This window comes from Melanerpes formicivorus, unplaced genomic scaffold, assembly GCF_026170545.1.
Source record: "Melanerpes formicivorus ecotype bairdi unplaced genomic scaffold, bMelFor1.0.p_v2 SCAF_20, whole genome shotgun sequence".
Classification (NCBI taxonomy): Eukaryota; Metazoa; Chordata; class Aves; order Piciformes; family Picidae; genus Melanerpes; species Melanerpes formicivorus.
Window position 1 is genome coordinate 8,726,563 of NW_027142372.1, and position 21,250 is coordinate 8,747,812.

The 21,250-nt window shown below is 45.7% G+C and overlaps 1 long non-coding RNA gene across 1 annotated transcript in view; it reads right to left on the bottom strand.

The window, feature by feature from the left end:
* Positions 1–21,250, bottom strand: part of LOC137447289 (uncharacterized) — a 386,565-nt gene that overhangs the window by 70,983 nt on the left and 294,332 nt on the right. Inside the window, exon 5 of the long non-coding RNA XR_010988842.1 lies at positions 15,505–15,605. This is a non-coding gene — a long non-coding RNA (uncharacterized lncRNA). The remainder of the gene's footprint in view (positions 1–15,504; positions 15,606–21,250) is intronic.

Below are 21,250 nucleotides of genomic sequence, written 5' to 3' on the forward strand. Positions count from 1 at the left end.
CGTCACTGCAGCTTTGTCTGAGGAGACAGCGTGGGATGAGACCCCAAAGCACTGTGGCTTCTCACACTAGACCTCCTCCCCGAGTCTGCATCATCCCTTGCAAAAGGCACATACAAACCCCTTGATTGAGGGGGTCTTGGACAGAGGACCTCACAGCTGGACTACTGTCAAAACCATATATTTTATCTTTTCACATTTGTATTTTCTCATTCTGATATTTAATTGATATTATTTGATTGAGTCTGGTGAATTTTTTGTCTCAGCTACCTTGTATGTATTATAACAGCAAGGTTCCTTCTTATTCTCTTTCAGATGAAGCCAAACATGAAAAGTGCTGGCAAGCCTCTGCTCTCAATTATAGGCCAGAGAAATGGAGAACTTGCAGGAGAGAGCAGGGTTTGGCATCCTGGACATTGGCAGAGCCCAACGCTCTCTATGCCCCCATGACTTATTGGCAAATAAGAGGGCTTCCAGAACCTGAGCTGGTACATTGAATTAAATGTGAACTCATCCCTCACCACTGAATCTTCTCCAAAGTCAGTAATTCTGAGAAAAAAGTCATTGAAAAAAGTATGATTTTCCCCTTACTATTCTTATGGTACCTTGATCTTCATCAAATGAGGTGGAGACCAGAATCTGGAAACACAAGCAGGAGGAGAAGCAGTATCTTAAGGCCAGGCCATTGAAACATGGCCAGGAGAGGGTCTGATCTACTTTGGAAGCAGAAATGAGATAATAGGCAGCATCATGGCAGCGTAACACAAGGCAACACAGACCTCCTGCACAGTCAAATGCACAGCAAGGTCTCTGGCTGGTTCTGACTGTGCTTATCCCAGTGGGACTCCACGGGCAGTTTGACACTGAAAATTACCTGGATGAGTAACTTTCCATTTCAGCTGAAGACAGGAAAAAGGGGAAGAGGAACCAAAGGAAACGTTAGAAGTTTTTAACAGACTATCTTGAAAAGCTAAATCTCAGGAAAACTTTTAACTGAAGCCCTGCCGAAAGTGCTTCTTCAGGTTTCAAGCCATTAATCCCAGCTAAGGCTTCCCCACGTCAGGGCTGATCCAGCATCCACTGAACTCAAAGGAAAATGGTGCAGCTACGCCAGTGGATAAAGCCTTTTGGTTTCAGATTTATTTCAAAAAGAAAAATGTTCCATATTAAGCCAGCAATAAATAATAGAGAGTGCTTGCAGACTGGATGACATGTTATTTCAGGTGCTGAAAACAGTTTTTCTGAGGGCAGCTGGGACAACTAGATGAGTGATTCCCACTGAGGTCCTGCTGCTGGGCACAATGCTGCCCTGACCCACCGAGGCCGAGCTCCAGCTGGCTCCAACACAGCTGATCTAGTTGGTTTGGCAGGTTTTGGTTGAGTCCTGAGTTACCTGACACTTCAGCCACTTGTTTCTGGAAATGTAATGACTATAAATGCCCACTTGGAGAAGAATTTTGGTAATTCTGCCACGTCTCCAGATGTAAAGTAATGCTCACCAAAAAATGCAGGTGTTTTATTACAATGCAAATTCTCTTCAGAAGTTCTAGATAAAAAAACTATTTAGGTTCCAAAACCTGAGACAGCCTGAGTCCTTAAGCATGCACACGAACTTTATAGGGCAACATGTATCCAAAATGGAATAATCAGAAGGTTCTAAATGCCACTGTGGGGATGGGCACAAAGACATCAATGAGAGCAGAGTTCAGTTGTTGATATCCTTCATGAGATACCCAGAGATACCATAACTTTCCTGACATCTTGTAAGTGATTTCTAAATGCCACAAAAATCCCAGTCAGACTTTGAAGGGTCTGTAAAACTCTGGAGCTCTACCACAGAAACCTGGCAGTGAGGAATCACATGTGAAATAAGGGGGAAAGAAGAAAGAGACCCAAGAGAGCAGGACCAGACCAACCCAGAGACTGAAGACATGGGCATCACACTGAGACAATCGGGAGAAGACAGAGTAAGGACTGAAAAGGTACCTCTATAATGACCAGGAGACACTTTCTCAAACAAACTCTCTTTAAAGACATCTCACTGTCGCTTTCTTCTACTGTGATCACAGAAACTGCAGACATGGATGGCGCTTCTTCTCTGGTAACGTGCGGGAATGAGGCCTGACCCTGCCTTGCCTGCAGGTGTTATACCAACCTCCACCCGTAAAAGATCCTTAAATATGTTTTTAAGGACTACAGCACAAATAGCCCAAATCCACTGAAACAAGCAAATTAAGAAAAAATAAAATCAAAAGATTCTAGACTGACAGGGTGATAAATGAGAGGTTAAACACCTACCGACTGCTCACTGATCACTGTGGGGATTTTGTTTTCCTTTCAACGGTAATTTGAACTTGAATTTTCAGGCCAACAGTTGTATTTCTTGAGAAATCCATGCCTTCCCTAGCACTTTCCCTTCAATAACCAAAGGATCTTCCCAATCTAAATTCCAGTGTAAAAGGTTGCCCTGTCAGAAAATCCCAACTGCAATAAGAGCTCATATAGCTGAAGCTCTCTGGGCCAGGCTGATGGCAATGAAGCAATGGTGGGTTTCTGTAAACTAGAGTAAGTTAACAGATACCAGGTAGCCCTTCCTATTTCCACTAAACACCTGAATTCAGATGCTGTGTTGCAAGTGAAGACAGATGTTTAACCTCAGAAAAAGCAGGCTCCCAGGCACACCTAGATGGAGGCAGTTAGACCTTTGCTAGTCAAAGCCTTCACATTGCCCAAGTCCATGGGATGCTGCAGCGAGGTAAAACCATTCATCACATGTATTTAAAGTTGAATTTGCTGATATTTTATGGTATTGGATTTTATTTCTATTAACATTTTATGCTGAAATTACAGAATGATTCGTGAGTACTGAATTTTTGATTGCTTTTATACTTGCTGGGACACTATTAACGTTGATTTACGTTAATAGCACTGTAAGAAGATATTAACAATGAAATTTCCAAAAGCACTTAGCATCCCATAATTGGAGTTAAATGACAAAAAAAATGAGGGGATAATAAAGTATAGAGGGAGACAGAATTTTTGACAATACTCCCTCTAAACTGTATTTTTCAGGAAGAATTCATGCAGGACAATTCTATAAAAGAATAAAGTCTCCCATCAAGAAAGAGAACAGTTGCTGTACTGGCTGAGCAATGTGGTGGCAAATTGAGATGTAGGTCAAGTACCACCTCCCTCAGGCACTGGAGACAAACTGGGGATCTTGAGGGACTGATATGGATGCTACATCTTCACACCAGATGGGTGCTGACACCTCCATGTCTGCAGAGCACTTTGTGGACTGAAATCCAGCAGTGGGGGGCTGACAGTGGCATTAAACAGGACAGAAATTAGCCAAGTTTTGTCTTTTGAGGCTGAGAGGATGAAGTTTCTTGAGAGAAGGATCTAAAATGGATGCAACACCAGTGATGTACCTGGAGATGTGGGGCAGGGAGCAGCAGCAGTGAGGTAAAGTGGTCTCTGGGCCAACATTTGTCTTTGCCTGTTCTTGTGCAACAATTGTGCCCAAATTATACTTGTTGTAGGGTGAGACACCACACATGGACAGAGCTGAATAGCTCTATACCAAGTCACACCACCACCAGTTTTACCCCAGAAAAATCACTGTACAGCAGGTTAAAAAGGGAGGGGGAAAATCCCAATACTTTAGGTTTAAAGAAGTTCTTTCCCAGCTGATACTCTATGGCTGCAGGCAGGGACCAAACCTCACAGCACTCATCTACCTTGCTCCCTTTTGACCTCCTCATTCTTGATAGTCACAGGACAACATCATGTTCTACCAGTGAAAGTCCTCAGCAAGTGCAGGAATCAGCTCTAGATGACTGAGGTACCAAACAGAGTAGAAACAGGATGAATGTTTTCAATTTCACTGCATAAAATCTCTCTTAAAATTGAGCAGTTCCTATCCTTTGTTTCAACCATGTGTGTATTGCTAGGTTATTCAGTAAGCTCCTCCTGAAAAATAATAAAGTGGCTGCCACCTGACCCACTGGGGCTGTTTGTCCACCCCCGACGCCAGGGCTGCGCAGAAAGCTGCGTCCTGGCTGAGGGTGGCCACCCACACGCAGACAAGGAGGTGCTGCAGAAAGGGGCTCACAACAGAAGGTGCAAGAAGGGAAGGCAGCTTGGACAGACCTTTCATTTCACAGAACACTCATGACTTTCTTTGATCTCAAATCAGGCTACAACAAATTTAATTGTTCTTTTTTTTTTTAAACAGAATTTCTACAAACCCTACTTAGATATCACTTAAGAGATTGTTTTCAAAGTTTCTCTTTCCATTAAAAAAGCATCAAAGTGCTTTTGGTTAAGAAGTGCTGCAATGAGCTTCAGTCTTTGCAGCACAGGGTTAAAGTGCTCGACAAGTCAGTCATGGAACATATAAGGCAATGTGACAAATTCTATGAAAACTTGGAACAAAAAAGTGAACTTGAAACAATAATCCTAAAATAGACAAGAGAAAGAAACAAGCCACAGCACTTGATTTGCTTCAAGCAGATCTGGAAAAATGCAAGTGTTTGTGTAGATGTGTTCTATCACTTGGGTTTAAGTGACATTTTTTGTGGGGAAGAAGGAAGAAGACAGGCCAAAAGATCCCAGCCAGTTTTAAGCAAGAAAATAACTATGAAAATACTGTGCTGGAAGAAGGTCATTTTGTCATTTTACTCTGACCTGGAAGCACCATGTCAAGAATTTTGTTAAAAGAAATTGTTGCAGCTTCATTTTATGGTCCACTAAAGAGGGGCAGAAAGTCCTGTTAGAAGTCATATGACACAGAAACCAGTGAAAAGTCTTGGCTGTGCTTAGGAAAACAAACATGTAGCAACAGCAGTCTTACAATGTGATGACACATCGTCGTGTGGTTCAGGAATTACAAAAGCCAAGGAAATCTGAAACAAAACCAGCTCCAGCTCTGCTTGAGATCCACAGACTTACTGATTTTAAGGTCAGAGGGAATGCTGTGATTCACAGCCTGATGATTTCATACCCAAATTTAGATATGAAACTGCTGTTACAGCCTTTTTTAATATAAATACATACATACATATATATATAAGCATAAATATTAATGTAAAGATGTTGGCTGAGTAGGAATCTGAGAGATTTGTTGGGAAGTTGGCAGATTACCCCAACACACAATTTATCTTCAGCCTGAGTATGTCTGGCCGCAGGTGACAGCCACTGGCACGTGGTGATACCAGCTGGGGAACAAGTTCTTTTCTCTGACCACAAACACTAAAAGTACTGGTTGTAAACACAAGATTTGTTACTATACAAAAGTAAAAAAGAACTTTTGATTTGAAGGATCAGACAGTATTTCCTTTCCTTGGAAGAACAGCTCTTCAGCAGACAGTTATGTTTTGGCTACAGCCCATTCACCTCGTTACAAACCAAATTACCCCAAACCAAACCCCTTCTATCGGGAAGAACCACATTTGCTTATGCAGATCTGTTGGCAGACCACACTGAATAGATCAGCTGGAGCTGACACACTGCTGACCTGCTTCACAATCCTGACCTGCATCTAACAGCTTTTGGGAAAAAGAACAGATCAAACCCTTGGGCCATGTCTCAGCTCAGCAGAATGATCTGGATCCAAACCACAGCTAAAAGGCCATAGCAACAGGGTCAGTGATTTGGCAGGTGGGTACATGGCTGACACACAAACACACAGGCAGGTGGTGGTGAAACAGCTGGATAGGCACCAGGATGTGAAGGAGAAATACAAAGCTGCAGAACCTCATAATGGTATACAGGGGTATGAGGACACAAAGTGTCCATCAAACCATTGCTTCTGGATTTTCTTCCAGAGCCTGCTTCTGGTCTGCTCTTGCACCACTGCAGAAAATTCCACCTCCACTGGTGCTGACACTAGGGACTGAAGGAACCAACACCCAGAATTCTGCCTCAAGAGAGCAGAGCTGACACGGGGCCATCAGAAAACAATAATTTCTGGAGCAGAAGTAGCAGAAGAAGGTGGATGGTATGTGGAGCAGCTCCTAGGAACAGCAGAGAAGAGGTGGCCGTGTCTCTGAGAGCAAGCACTGATCTCTGTGACACTGAATCCTGCCAATGGTCTAGCGCTTCTTGAAGCTGTGCCACTGGATAGTGCCTGCAACATCTCAAGTGGAAAAATGTAATTTTGTTAAGGCTCTTCTAAGCTTCACTTTCAGCATCTGCACTGCAGCAGAGCACACAAAGAGAGGTTATGAGGAATTTCTCATTACGGCCACGAGCACAGGATTTATAACATGCCCCCACCAACCTCTGTTTGCTTCCCTCTGTTAATAAAGCTTATGCTTGGTCCACCTGCCTCCCAGGGCCTTTGCCGCACTGCCCACAGGTGCCCCAGCCCTGAGCCACCAGAGTGTCACCCCCTCATCCTTCACAGATGGGAAGCTCCTTCTGCTTTGCCTCCTCTACATTCTTATTTCATGGGCACCTTCATTTGCAAACCTGCTGTTGGAGGCCCAGAGCTGTAATTAATCCATGTCACAGGAAAGATGTAGTGTGGGTAGAATTTATGACTGGCTGTGAGCTGCTGTGATGAGCAGGGGCACCTCAGCCCCTTGTGATATAAATGCCTCTGCTAATTGGATTGCAGGAGCTAATCAGGAGCTGGAGAGAGCACGAGCACGCTCAGCCTCCCCGCTGCTGGCGCAGGCTGATAAAGCCGGCAGCTGTGCTCGGGGAGGAGGTGCGGGAATTGCATCCCTGTGCAGAGCCTTGCCCATGATGGTTATCGCAGGGTGTCCACTGCTGCTGTGATGCAGGCAGGGGAAGGGAGGACCACAGTCAGTTTTGCCATCAACCACGGGCAGACGCATGCAGTGGTGCATGGGTGTGCATGGGTGGGCCTGGAGAGGCGAGAGGCTGGTAAAGAGCCTGCACTTTCCTGTTTGATTGTACCCAGCCAGACCCTGTCAGAGAAACTGTGAGCATCCTGATAGACCTTGCTCTGGCAGGCAGCACCATGGCCAGCCCCAGGCTGGGATATAGTGGTGACACCTCAGTGGTTGCCCAGCTGGCCAGTGTAGCAGATACCTCCATCGCCCTCCAGCAGTCCCTGGGGTCCCCACTGCTGACTGAAAGCATAAGAAAGGGGCTGAATACTCAATGATTCCAACACTATGTCTCTTGATACCTTCATATCTTTCCTCAGAAAGATGAAAAAACAGAGGCATGAAGGTGGGAGAAACGCATGAAGGACACTCCTGCAGCAGCAGGGTTGGTTGCACCAGGGGCACACTGGTCACCTGCTATGTGCTCCACATATCACATGGGTCATCAAATGGTGGGCAGGTAGGCAGAATATGGCCCCCAAAGATGGGATCAGAATGCTCTTGGGATAGCTCCAACTCCAACCTTTACAGTAGCTTCAAGCTCCATGGTTATCCCCACCTTCTGGTCAGGGTGGACCTGCTCATGGGGAGATGGGAAGAGCCCTGGCTGGAGAGGTCTGACCTGAATCTGTACCTGCACATGCACAAACCATACACGCACAGGTCCCCACTGAGGAACAGGGTTTTTTTGCAATCCAAGGGTCTTCCACATTCAAAGAGCTTTTCTACCTTCTCCAAGACCTTCTTATCACCCTTTATTTCCCCCTCTGCCTCCCTTTCTTGCAAACACATGGATTTGAAAGTAAATCCTCAAAATGATGACTAAAACCAGTAATCCCTCCTTACAGAAACACTTTTCCACCTTCTTAAATCTTTTTGGAGGCGCAAGAGAAAATAACCCTTGTATTTATGCAAATTCAGAAGTGGCGTGTGATGATGGAAACAAAACAGTGCTGGACTGCAGCCAAGGCATGGCACCGATGGGGCCTCTCAGCTGCTCGCCTCCCGATTCTTCGGGGGAAGCAGCTGTAGAGAAATGAAAATACAGGAGCCCCTGCGCACACCCGCTGCCGCCCGCGCACACATTCCAGCACCCGTCACCTCGGAGGCGGCAGGACGTGGGCTCCAGCCAGGCACTGCCTGCAGCCGCTGCCCAGAGCACCCTGTTGTCCCCCACAAGCCTCCTTGTCCCGCTGCTCCTGATTCCCCCTTTCAGGAATTTACAAACATTTTCCACAGATCAATATCTGTATTGATTATTCATTGTGAGCAAGTCGTGTGTCTTTGGTGATCCAACCTGGCAGAGCGAGCAGCCAAAGGCTGCTGCAGTTACAAGGGAGGAAAAAAAGGGGGAAAATATATCCATAGAAGGCAAGAAGGACCCAGATTTTGCTGGGTTTGCCACTGCCAGCACCGGAGATGGATGGAGAGGAAGGAAGGAGGAAAATGGGAACAGCATGAAGAGGAATGAAGAGACAAGGGAGCTGAGGAGAGAAAGCAAGAGCAAGAAAAACAAAGTCACCACTGGAGAACTGGTGCTGGGGCATGCCGGCAGCCTGGAGAGATTCCCAGCCTCACACTCGCCATTCTGCACACAGATGCGGTGGACTTATTGCTCTGGGAGCGAAAAGTGACTCACGGTTTTGGTATCTGCTACGTAAGAGCTTTGGGGGGATTCCTTGGCTGGCTGACAGAAAGGGAAGAAAGCAGCAGCAGTGAGGTAAAGCACGATCCCTTCCTCCTGCCTTCCTGGGAATACTCGTCGCCTGGGCTGGCTGGAGCAGCTCGCTGCTTGCTTATGATATGCAAAAGGAGAATAATTAAAAGCGCCAGCATCACTTGCAAAGTGAGTAAACACAAAGCCTTTCAAAACATGCTCTTCAGCTAATGAGAAGCTGTAATTTCTTATACTTAAAGGCAAAAAAGACACTGATGAGACTCGGTGGAGTGTGTGTGCATGCGCGCCTGCGTGTGTGTGCATGTGTTTGTAGATATGAGAGAATCAGTTAATTGTTGATGATGTTTAGAAAAGGGATTATGAGAAAAGACACTGAAATGATGACAGGGAACATCTTGGATCAGAGCCAAAGAAATAAAATAATCAAGGACAATCAAGCCTGCGGCTCCGGAGAAAGCGCCGACTGTTCTGCCGGGGACTTGGAAGGAATCTCCCGGCACTGCCGAGCTGCAGCTGGAATATGTGCTTGGCACCAGGAGGGAGAAGTGCAAGGAGCAGTTTGCTTGAAGCATGAAAAAACAGAAGAGAGAACTATGGAGCTGTGCTATAATTCAGAGGTTAAACATCTTTGTCTGCTTGTGTCAGATGGAGACTGGGCTTTGCCCCATCTGACTTGCTCTCTGAAAATGTAACTTCTGAAATCCTTTGGATGCAAGCAGAAGCTGACGATTCTCCATCTGCGTCTCCAGAACTGCCCTGACATTATGAAAACAAAGGGAGCTGGAGAAATTAAGTTCTCCTGTGGCTGCAGGACCTGATAGACCTGACCATAGGAACTGGCTCTGGAATGGATTCTTCCTTAATTCTGGAAATGGGAATCCTCTTGCTGAGAGTAGAGGGTTGCAGCCCACTGCCTCCAAGCACACCGGAGAGGTGACAGTCATCAGGAGCTTCCCTTCCCACTTGGGCATCTGACTGCTGTCCTGAACGACTGGATTTTAATAAATGTTGGCTTTCTCTTGGGCTGAGGTTGGGTGGAGAGAGAGGATAGAGGGAAATTTAAACTACCTTGTGACCTTTGTGTTGTAGTGAGCTACAGAAACGCCATCTCTTTGTTTTGGATGTTAAACTCCGTCTTAGTTCATTGTTGCTTAATTTTGGCACGTTATGCTCTGGGCTTCTCCAGCAGCAGAAACACATGGGCTGTTACAGTGGGAATCCTTGGGGACGCAGAGGCAGAGGAACAAGCCAATCATACATGGCTTTTCCACATTTCATGTTTTTCAGCACTTGCAGGAAGCTTTTCGGATGGTACGTATGTGTGTGAGCACCAGGGAGGGTGGTGGGGGCGAGGGGGAGCGAGCGCATGGCAGCAGCAGGCATGATGCTGGGGTCTGGCTGTCATGGATGCGGCGTGGTCGGTGCTGCCAGGCAGACACCCTGTCCCTGCGCCAGGGCTCTGCCGAGCCTGCTCGGACCTGAGCAGAATGTTAAACACAGAGGACTAGATTAGCATACTAACCAAGTCGTGTCAACCCCCGGCAAACGGCCATCTCCTTGCTCCAGCCGGTGTGGCACAGCCTGCCAGACGCTTACCCGTGTCCTTTGTCAGACCCCTTTTTATGTTTGTGTTTAGCTTTTGTTTTCCAATCAGACCCTAGAAATTCATTAACGAGAATGAAAGGCAGAGATGCAAAAACCTATAATGAAAACAAATGATCTGTTTAAATGGTGCTCAGGCTGAAAGGAGGGGTCTGACAGTGCTGAGACCAGATGAGAAGTAACCCTGCAGCCTGGAAAATGCCTGGACACAGGCATGCCCCTTCCTATGCCAAGGCTCCAAGGAGACAGTTGTTACAAAGCTGGCGGTCTGTGTAAGGATGTTGTAGCATTGTCTATACAGAGCCTCAAACAAATGCCAGCAACCAGCCGAAAGAGAAGTCTTCATTGTTCCTTCTGGCTGCTGTCAATCCCATAATCACTACTGCTGCTACTGGGCAGGCTTGAGTAGAAAAAAGTTACAGTGATGGTAAATATCAACTTTTAAAATCATCTGAGTTCATTCAGAGAGGTGGTCCTGGGGTAGTCCCTGAAGGAGGGCACCCCTTTGTGGGTGCTGGGGTGGCACAGGGGACAGGGTGATGCCCTGTGCCTGGGAGCATTGGTGCAGCCCGGCCAGCAGTGGGGATGCTGGACCTGGGGCAGCAGGAGGTTCAGGGTCACTGGCTCCTGTGTGATTTCCCAAACAAATGATTTCACAAGTGTCCATCTCCTCTAAACTGTCATATGGTTGTGGACAATAAAAATATTTAATCCCAGCATGGCCTTTTCATCAGGATTTATCAAACAAGGGAAAAGGTGAAATAATTATGGGGTATGATTTTTATTTGAAAGGGGGCAGGGCTTTAAATATTACAGCAGCACTGCTTAGTCACCCCCCAGGACTGAATAAGGACATGGTGAGAGGAGTGTGGGATCACCTCCAACTCTCTGGGTGTAGTTCAAGTGTTCAGGTCAGTGAGGTCAAGGGCAGGGACAGATCCTGGCTGCACAGCCCCAGGACACCCTTTCTGCTGCTCACATCTAATAGCATCCCTGAAAATGTGCCACTGCTAAGGAACCTCCTGAGCTCTGAGAGTTGGTGTCATTTACACTTTGAGGAAGCAGACATGTGAGCCAGGAATAAGGAAATGTGTTGCAGACCTCTGTGATTTCGTCCTCTACACTCAGCACAGGCTGGGTGAGTGAGCAGAGGCTCCCAGGCTCTCTGTGTGTCTGGTGAGGTCCCTCCACTAATCCCATCCCATTTACATCTGATAGGAACCTGTAGTTTAAGTTTTATGTTTTTAAGGTAGGTAACGTAAAAATATCATCTGTTGAAGCATTAGGTAGCAAATCTCTCATGCATTTCAGCACCTGCCATCTATCCACAGCTTCCAGTGAGAACAAGTGAAGCAGCTGATGTTAAAGAAAACCTCTCTGATCTGCACATGGTAAGACATGCTGGGTAATCTCACTCAGTAAAGTTTAATCTACCTTCACAACTAGATAAACAAACTGAAACTGTTAGAATCCTCAGCATTCATCCTAGCCTACAACCAGGCCTGATCATTAAATTCCTAATTGTAAACACTGCACATGGTGGTGAAATGTTGCTGCTTGCCAGGATTCCAGGGCTGGACTGTTTATGGTGTGAGACCAGGGAGTTTTGGAGCCACTGAATTTTTTACAAAAATAATTTCTCAGGGGTTCCATGGCTGAGCTGTTTATGGTGTGGGATGAAGGAGTTGTGGAGCCACTGAAATATTTTTTCAAGTAATTCTACAGTAGCTTCTGGAAAAGCCTCATGCCACTTAAAGAAAAAAAAAACAAAAAACAAAGCAAAAGCCAAGTAATTTTTGGAAAGCACAAAAGAAATCCTTTGTGTATGCCAGCACATCTCCCAGGTGATGAGCTACAAATACAATCCCACTCTTTTTTCACTACTGAAATGAAACAGAGGAAAGATACTAAAAATATGTTATATTCTTACACTGGAAGATTGAGGCATAAAGAAACTGAAGAACAAACCTGGAGGATCTTAGCAGGTAGAAAGGCTCTGACACTGTCCTACAATAAATGACTACCTGAGAGGTGTCCCTGCCCATGGCAGGGCGTTTGGAGTAGGTGATCTCTAAGGTCTCTTCCAACCTAAACCATTTTATGATTCTGTGATGCAGGAGGAATCTCTTACTTGAGATGTCCATCAGGCATTAAGAACATTTCTTCCCTGCTCAAAGAACAGAACAAAATTAGGCAGGACCTGGCCACCCCAGAAACAAACCAGGATTCTCCAGCCTTCTCCTGCTGCCAGTAAAACCTGCAGCTCAGAGCATGTGCTCCCTAGCCTGGCTGTAGAACAGCCACACCAAATGCTTTAAGGACCAGGGATTTGAAGTGCAGGGTCTGACAGGGACTTCAGTGGGCTGATATAGTGTCCATAGAAAACAAAATTATTCCTATCAAGCTTTTCCTCTGACCTGGAATCTTTGAAGCTGGGCTGTGTTACACCTTGTTTGTTCCAGCAGAAGGTGTTAAAAAGAAATCCCAGGGATATAAAAGGATGTGACTGGCCAGCTTCTGAGAATGGGAGTTATGGGTGCCATTAATAAACACCCCTTGTACTCTGAAATACAGCCCTGGTCCTCCTTCCTCCACTTTCCTCACACTTGCTGAAGAGCAATTAGCCAAAAAACCAGGCAAAAATACCCTACTACAGCAGCAACAGGAGCAATGGCGCTTTCCTCACCATGCTAGGTTGAAATCAAAGCCTTCAATCTGATAACTAAGTCTATTCTAGATCCAAAGGGAAAACCAAGGCCACCATGGAGAAGGAAGTTCCTTTTTATAAGGAGCCATATTCTACTGACTGCTCTTTGCTGAACTGAAATTGTCCATTTTCCTTCCTGCAGCTGATTAAGGATCTGGGTCTCTGCTGGAGGCAAATGAGCCCTGCAATATCTTACCCTTTGGTAAAATAGATTCATATTTACCCATACCCAGCTGTACAGTTTTCAAAAGGTCCAATTCTGCTACACACAAACCAGTTTTCACATGAACAGTGAGTAGCACTCTTTTCCTCTTAAGGCTTTCTCCTTGCCAAACTTCATTCTGACTGTTCAGTGGCTGTGTAGCTCAGAAATACTTCTCAGTAACAGAAATCTGTACGAGTGTGTTGTTATCCTGCAATACAGCACAGCTTTGTTTACAAGGAAAACTCATCTTGGGAGGGAAATCACAGCTTGAAAATTAGTTCCTAATGATTAAGAGAAAGCAAAAAAAACCAGTAGGTACAGTGAGAATGGGTATGTTCTAGTAACTATGCAATTTCCACACACTGTCCTACAAATAAATGAAATATAATAACATTGTGATTATGGGCACAGCTGTTTGTGTGTACCTGTGTACAATAAACCAAAGTGGCCTCTATCTCATTTCCACTGTGTGAAGTTTGTCCCTGCCGATCCTGCACAGCTTGCTGTTCACCACATGTACTTGTCTCTTCTGTAGAATTGAACTTGCAGGTTAAATTAACTAAGATGCTCAAGTCAATCACACAACAAACTACCCAACACATTCACTTGCCATTGCTACTCTGTTTCACCCATACACCAGTTTTGCTCTGGTTGGTTCCACTGTCTCACAGTCCAGTCTTTCCACTCCACAATCAATCTGATGAAGCTGTGAGGTGGGGGCATCCGCTCAATATATGTCTAAGTTTTCTGCCACAGTCATTAATGAAGACACTAAACAGATTGGTCCCAAATGATTCCATTTGTAGATGCTGGAATTTTTAAAGGATATTTACAATTTACAACACAACAAAATCAGCCAAAACAAAATAGAGTGAAAAAGTCACAATGAACTGCACATCTTATCAGAATTCCTCCATTTCAGCCTCCTTCATCATTTCCTCTTCCACCTCCCTCACCTCCTGCTTGCTATTTTGTCCTTTCTGTGTTCCATTCACCTTTCCCTCTCATTCTCAGGTCAAGAAAACCAACCTCAGGGAAGGTGGGATTTCAGTGTTAATATTTCTCACCCAAATATTTGGATTCAGTTTACAACATCTGAAGAACACGGTGCACCACCCCCCACCAGGGACACGAAGGCCTGGAAGTTTCCTGACTAAAAGGGAAAAAGTAGGTGCTTTACTCAGGATCCTCTGAGATAGTAAGAGCCCAAAGAGAACGACTGTCTTTGCCCATCACAGAGTTTCCCATTTAATTTATAAGTCTGATGATTCTCAAGAAATTGAAGCACTCACTCAAGTTGTAAACAAAATACTTCAGATCAAAATGTATGAAGAAAGCAAGCCAGAAAACCTCCTTAAAGGGAAAAAAAAACCCCACCCCAAAAAGTAAATACAGGAAAACATCCAACTCCAAACTTACACTTCTCAGTTTTTCATCTAGACAGAGGATATTGATGAAGATTTTCTAAAGCCCAACATTAATCTTCCTACTGCTGTCTATAACACACAAGGTTAGTTGGATATTACAGGGTATCCCAGATGTTCTGAATGACTTTATGACGACTCAAGATGAGCAGATGTAATAAAACTTGGTACTTCACAGAGACTCAGTGAATTTAGTTACATAAAAAATAATTCCAAATGAAATGGCCTCATTTGGAGAAGAGGTACTTTTTCAGCGCCAAATCTAAAGGTGTAGAAACTGGTAGGAAGAGAAAGGACACTTTTTTCCCCACATTCAAGAAGATGCTTTTAATCCCAGTACATTATTTACCATAGTTGTTTGGAACCTGTATATCTAAGACTTGAAAGAGACCATCCAAATATGATTTACTTTCAACAACTCCCATACAAAAGCAGCAGGTCTGGAGACTTCTTATTTCCTCATCTTAAACCTGTTTGACTCTGACAGAAATTTAAGGGACAGTTTTCCTGCTAAGAAGATTAAGTCAAGGCACTAATCACTTGGCCTGTTTTTTTAATGACAGAAACTAACATTTAGGGTCAACATAAATAATTAAATTACAGTACCCTGATGGTTCCTGACCAGTCCACACTGACCTACAGCCTGAAAGGGTGTCAACTTGAAGCAACGATAGATGGTCTTGTTCAGAAAACATGGTTTCATTAATCTCACTGCACTGAGCACAAGGTGGGCCAACATTACTGACCAGCAGGTCAGGTGCTGGGAAATACTTCATGCAGATGGCATTTCTATAAAACCACAGAAACACTAGGGAGAAAGAGCAAGTCAACACCACCGCTCACTAGGAAGGCAGAAGAAAAACCACACAGGGAACTCTACATTCTCTGGCTGATAACAGCATGGCTGCACTACACATAATCACATCTCTTTCAACCCATGTTTATTTACATGGCACATCCCAGGAGGGCTACCAACACAAGAAACTCTTCTACAAGGCTTAAGAAAATTAGGTCATAGAAGATCTCCCTACCTTAGTGTGGAAATGAAGAGATGAGGTCACCACAAGTGGCGCAGGGGAGATGGTTCCTATTCAGACTGGAAAAAGCTGGTACAGACTCTCCAGATCACTGCCTGAAAATAAAGAATACAAAGTACATCAAAAAGCCTGAAGAATCTGGAATAATGCACCAAAAGAACCAGAAGTTTGTTTACAGCTCAGAGCTGTTAATATTTTGTATCAATATTCAGGTCCAACTCTGTCAGCATTCCCAATAGTTCTGCTTCTCCTGCAACTGAAAGCTAACCTGCACAATCCTTATGTGCTAGGTACATTTTGTGTCCCACAAACAATGGCTGCATCTTCCAGCTTCCTGACTTGACACAGCATAAACTGTTTCAGCTACCTTTAGGTGGCCTTGCCAAAAGAAAATCTACAAGCTTATCTGTACCATGGGATCTGACTCATTCATCAGCAGACAGAAGGTCTGTGGTCTTATTTTTCAGTTCAAACCACAGCAGCCCAGTACTGTTTCTCATGTACCAAGCAGGGCAAGAGACACATACAGAAGGAAAACAAACGATGAAGAGTTAGGAGAAACAGCTGGATTCACAAGGAGCCTTCTACTTCCCAAAGACAGAAGCACTTTCAGTTTGCAGCTTGGTATCCAGATGGGTGACTAAACAGGTGGTGTGATGCAGCTGATGTCAGGAGGTCTCCAGGACAGAGCTCTCTAATTCCTATGGTGGTTCCCGTTGCAGCCACATCTCTGTCAGGAATTCATGAATACGAATTACAGAATCCTCATGGAATACTGTTTGCCTCTCCCTGGTTTGGAACTGCTCTGTCTACCATATTATGCATTTTCTATAATCTTCTTTCTTGGTAAGAGTCTTGTTTGACCACATGAATACCAGCATCTGACAGGGAGGAAAAGCACACAGAGCTCTAGATGGGCTTGGGAGAGAAATCCCAGCCAGTAATGGTTGTATCATTATGGGGTTGCCCTGCAGCAACCTGTCAGCCTACAAATCCGGTCATGGGCAGAGATAATGCAGCCTGCTTCTCACCATGATTTAGGGAGCTTTAGTTTGAGAGTGATGCACAATGACACAACTATGGGACATGAGCATGTGTGAGACACAACAGGTGAAAGGCTAAAATAGCTCAGACTGAAGGCTTGGTTTAAGCATAAACAGAAAAAGGAAGCTAGCTGGAATAAAAAATGTGCCTCAGAAACATGGAAGTTGTTTCCAAACAATGAAAACAGAAAAAGACATAAATCTAGCAAGCTAAATGCAAAGCCAAAACAGGACCCCAAGAACAATTGTTGGAGTTATGAGAGCTAATAAAAACTTCTTCAACACAAAAGCAGGAAGCCTGTCAGTCACCCAGTGCAGCTGATGGATGATCAAGGCGTAAAGGGAGGAATTAAGAAAGATAAGGACACAGCAGCAAAATTAAATTAATGCTTTGCTCTGCTGTTCGCTATGGAGGAGGTCAGGGAGGTGCCGCACCAGAGCCACAAATCACCCGGGGCAGGCAGCGCTGCCTCCAGAGTTTTAAAAGAGCTCAAGTATGAAATTGCTGAACTTTCTTCCTTCCTATCAGAGGTGACAAACCTCTGCAACAGGCTTGAGGAGCAACCATGGGAATTATAGACCAGAAAGTCTGATTTCCAAAAGAGGCAAAATGGTTGGCCTGATGTGAATTAACTGAGATGAGGAAACTCGAAGTCTTGGGAAGGAGTCTCAAAGCCAGAAGAAGAGTTTATGTGTGTAGAGCTGAGTTGTCTGACCAAGGAAACAGCCCTGCTAATATGGGAGATTTAGGCTGATAGAGCAGAATCAGATTTTCTGAAAGCTTTTCTAGAACATCTCTCACTAAAGGTTCTTAAGGAAACTAAACTGTCACAGAGTAGGGAGGATTAATCTTTCAGTGAATTCCTGATTTCAAAAAAACAGGGGGAAAAAGGCTACAAACACAACTTTAGCAAGGGAGCAGAGCAGAAATACTGCCCTGCTTCAGCATAGTCATAAATAACCTGGATAGAGGAGATAGTGAAGTGACACACAGATAATGGAGGTAACACACAGAGATTTCCAGGAAAGTCAAGTTTAAAACTAACTCAGAAGAGTTCCTGAAAAACCTTGTGGAGTCAATGCCTGGGAGACAAATGCAAGTGTGTGTCCCTGGTTGGAGAGGACCCTGGTTTGAATCAGGCATTTGAAATCTGCCTTTTTTTAAAGGTAAAATTTGCTTGGTTTGATAAATAGCTTGGCCTGGGAAGCAATTTGGTACTGGTGCCATCTGGACCAGCAGGAGAGGAAAGGATAATTCTAAGTTGGTTTTGTTTTGTTTTCCTTTTGCAGATAAAATTGCATCCCTTGTCCTTGGAGAACCCTTAGAGGAAGGATCAGAGGAACAGAGAGCTGAAGTCTCTAATTTTGGTCATAAACAGGGTTAATTACTTGGATATTGGCAGATATTTTGAGGATAGATTCCCCAGTTTCTGTAGTGATGCTGAGAAGAGATAACCCAGGTTGGTTACAGGAGAATACTTGATTCCATCCACTGACAGATCAGATGAAAGAAGAAAGTTCTGCATGGATAGGAGAAATCCCCCTGGGTTCAGGAGAATGGGGAGTAAACACCTCTTGCTGTGGGGATCACCCTCCAAGTCCAGTTGCAAACTTGAGGAAACCCCTCCAGTTGGACTAGATGATCCCTACAGGTCCCTTCCAACCCCAGCTGCTGGAATTCTGGGCTTCTGTGAGGGCAGAAAGAGGAGAAACAGCTCTGAGACCCAACACAAACATATTTTTCCAGAAGGCATGTCAGATGGCAAAGAGGTTTGTCCTCTGCCTGGCCTCACCTGTCCATGTCCTGGTGCTCAGGACTGACTCAGGAATCCCTCCTGCCTGGCTGCCATGGACACGACCCTTCTCCCTCACCAGCCCCCTTGGTTTTACAGCAGCTGAGTTACTGTAGGGCACATAAAGAGCACCTGACAACACTGACACTAAATTAAACCAGAGCCCTTTCCTCTGGCATGGGAACAAAGCACGTGGCAAGGGGCCAGGGCGAGGCAGCAAGGGGAGGGTGGGTGGTTGCCCTGACACCTGCCCGCGGCGGGCAGCTATGTGGGCAGCAGCCTGCCAGCCTTTGTGCAGGCTGCCGGGCAGCGTGGGGCTCCTTGTGTCCCGCCACGTGCCCACATGGAGAGGCTGCTTGTCCCTGTCTGATGGCAATTAGCGCCGTGCTAAATTCCGCACGTCCCGCGCTAATTCAGGAGGATGGGCATGTCACAGCCTGCCAAGAATTACAGCCCCCCGCCGCCCAGACGGGGCCAGGCCAACCCTTCACGAGGCTTTTGTTTCAAAAGTCAGGGCTTGAGGACTCTCCTTTTCTGTGGGAAATACCCATGGAGGCGAGTGATGGGGCTGAGGATGCACGACTTGGCATGGGGATGCTGTGTGTGAATGAGTGGTGGAACACAGGACTGGTGCCACACTCCCTGACCCGTTGTGAATAATGGGAAAATTCAGCACAATCCCCAGCTGCACCAGTGCTGCAATGCTGGCTACAGGAGTGGAGTAGGGAGCATCCCCTCCTGCCTTGTCCCCCAGACAAGAGGCAGTTATGAGCTGGGATGAAGTATGGACTGAAGGCTGCCCCAAACAATCCCAGCCCACTTTGTGACTTGTACAGCTGCTACTAAACCAAATATTGCCAGGGCAGGGCTGCGCCCAGATTGCTCTTGTCTGACCACATGCAACGTCATTCTGAAAATCTGAGATGAAAACTAATGGTTCCATTAACACCTTGTATCACATGGACTCTGCTGTCCAGCAGCCACTCCTGTACAGCAGCAGCTCCCAGTGGAGCCACCTGCTCCCCACAAAAAGGAGCAGTCACCAGAAGGATGGAGGGTCCTGCAGCAACCTGCTCAACCACCCGTACCTGGGTGCTGCTAGGGCTGCACATCCTCCTGTAGATCCTGGGTGAGAACATGCTCCTTGCCACATTCTGTTCTTCAGCTGTCATGTCAACACAGCTCCTCATGCAAGCTGAAGATGCCATGATGAAGGCCAAAATGCCATCTGCAAATTCTGTCCATTGAGCTGCTAATGTTTTGGGTGGTGATTCCCATGTGCCTCATGAGAGCCAACATTGGACATAGCCAGCATCAGGCACAGACTCAGCAGTCTGGCTTTTGGAGGACACTCAGGTCTCCTAATACTGTCCACCAACTGTAGCACCAAGCTTCACTGCAACCTGCAGGTGCAGGCTCCTGTAGAGCCTCGGTGACCCACACTGATTGTGAGGGAGATGTGGTGAATTCCTGACCTTGTCAGGTTAGCAATACAAGAGAAAGCTGTTCAGAAAGACAGAATAATGCTCCACAACACACAACAATGTATTTTCTGAACTGAAGCTTGAGTCCTGTATATGCTAATTCATAACAAGCTATGAACTGCATGATGCGATTGGCAAAATGACAATGGCACTGCAGTGATCCCAGAGGGCTTTGGTTTGTTTTTCACACCCCACCACTTATGTAGGTGGGCACATGTGGGGCTGGACCCTGACACCCAGACACAGAGACTCCATCGATCTCAGCACACAGCTTCACTGCACAGCAAATGCAGTCAATCCATCAAGCACTGGGAGTGCTTGTTGACGTGCTATGTAAGGGACATAGAGGCTCCATGTGGAGGCTGAAGCACACTAGGAAATGGCCAGGTATGAGCTGTCCCTGATCCAGCAGGACTCCTATGGGTCACATCTTGCTCTGCTTCCTGACAGTACTCCACTGGCTTGGCAAGAGGACAGACCAACAGAGAGCGACTGAATGAAGGGAAAGGAGACTTGGCTGGCGCCAGAGGGAGGGAAGCCACCAGCACAGGATCACAGAAGGACAACTGATGGTTCCATTTTAACCCTGTTTTTTACCCCTGGTGTGCTGAGCTGCTGGGCAGGGAGAGCAGGCTGGCTCTGCCCTTATGTGCCCACACAGGGAGTTTGATCTGTAACCGTACTGCAACGAGTCTGTCTTTTCCTGTGTTATTGCTTTACACAGCTAGGATTTGTACCATACTGAAAATCAATAAAAATGCAGGGGGGAAAAAGTGCTTTCCCACCCCCCTTAAAAGTTAAATAATCTTGTTAGGATTCTGGCACCACTGCTCTAAATCCCTTAGCTGATTTTTCCCTCCCCATGCTCCAGGACAGCTGAGGGTGATCTGCATGAGCCCTGCATGCAAGAGCAGCATGTTGGCATGGTTGAGGACCACCATCAGATTCTGCCAGAAAAGCCCATGCCCCCAGTCCAGCTAAACTACTTGCTTCAAGCCACTCTACTCTGAGCAAGTCCAAAGTGACATTATACTGCTGCCTCAGAGGCTATTTTACAAATAGCAGCACAAACCAAGGAGGGAAAGTGACTTTCCACGAGTTCCATGGGCAGCCCATAGCAGGATAGTGCATCTCACAATGCTCTGATGTCCTTGTGATAGTTTGGCAGTACTAAAGCAAGGAAGCATGCTCACAGATATACAGTGTAATCAGCATTGCTGCTTTGTTTCCTTAGGTACACAAGAAACTGAAGTAGAATAAATGTAGAAAAAGTCCTCACAACCTATTTATTCTCAACCTCAGATTAGGATTGGGATATAGATGCTACATGAGGTAATGAGCATGATGGGATGAGAACAGGGGAGCTACTTAAAGAGATTAAGGGATTCACTGCAGTGTAATTGAAAGGACCAACAGCCTC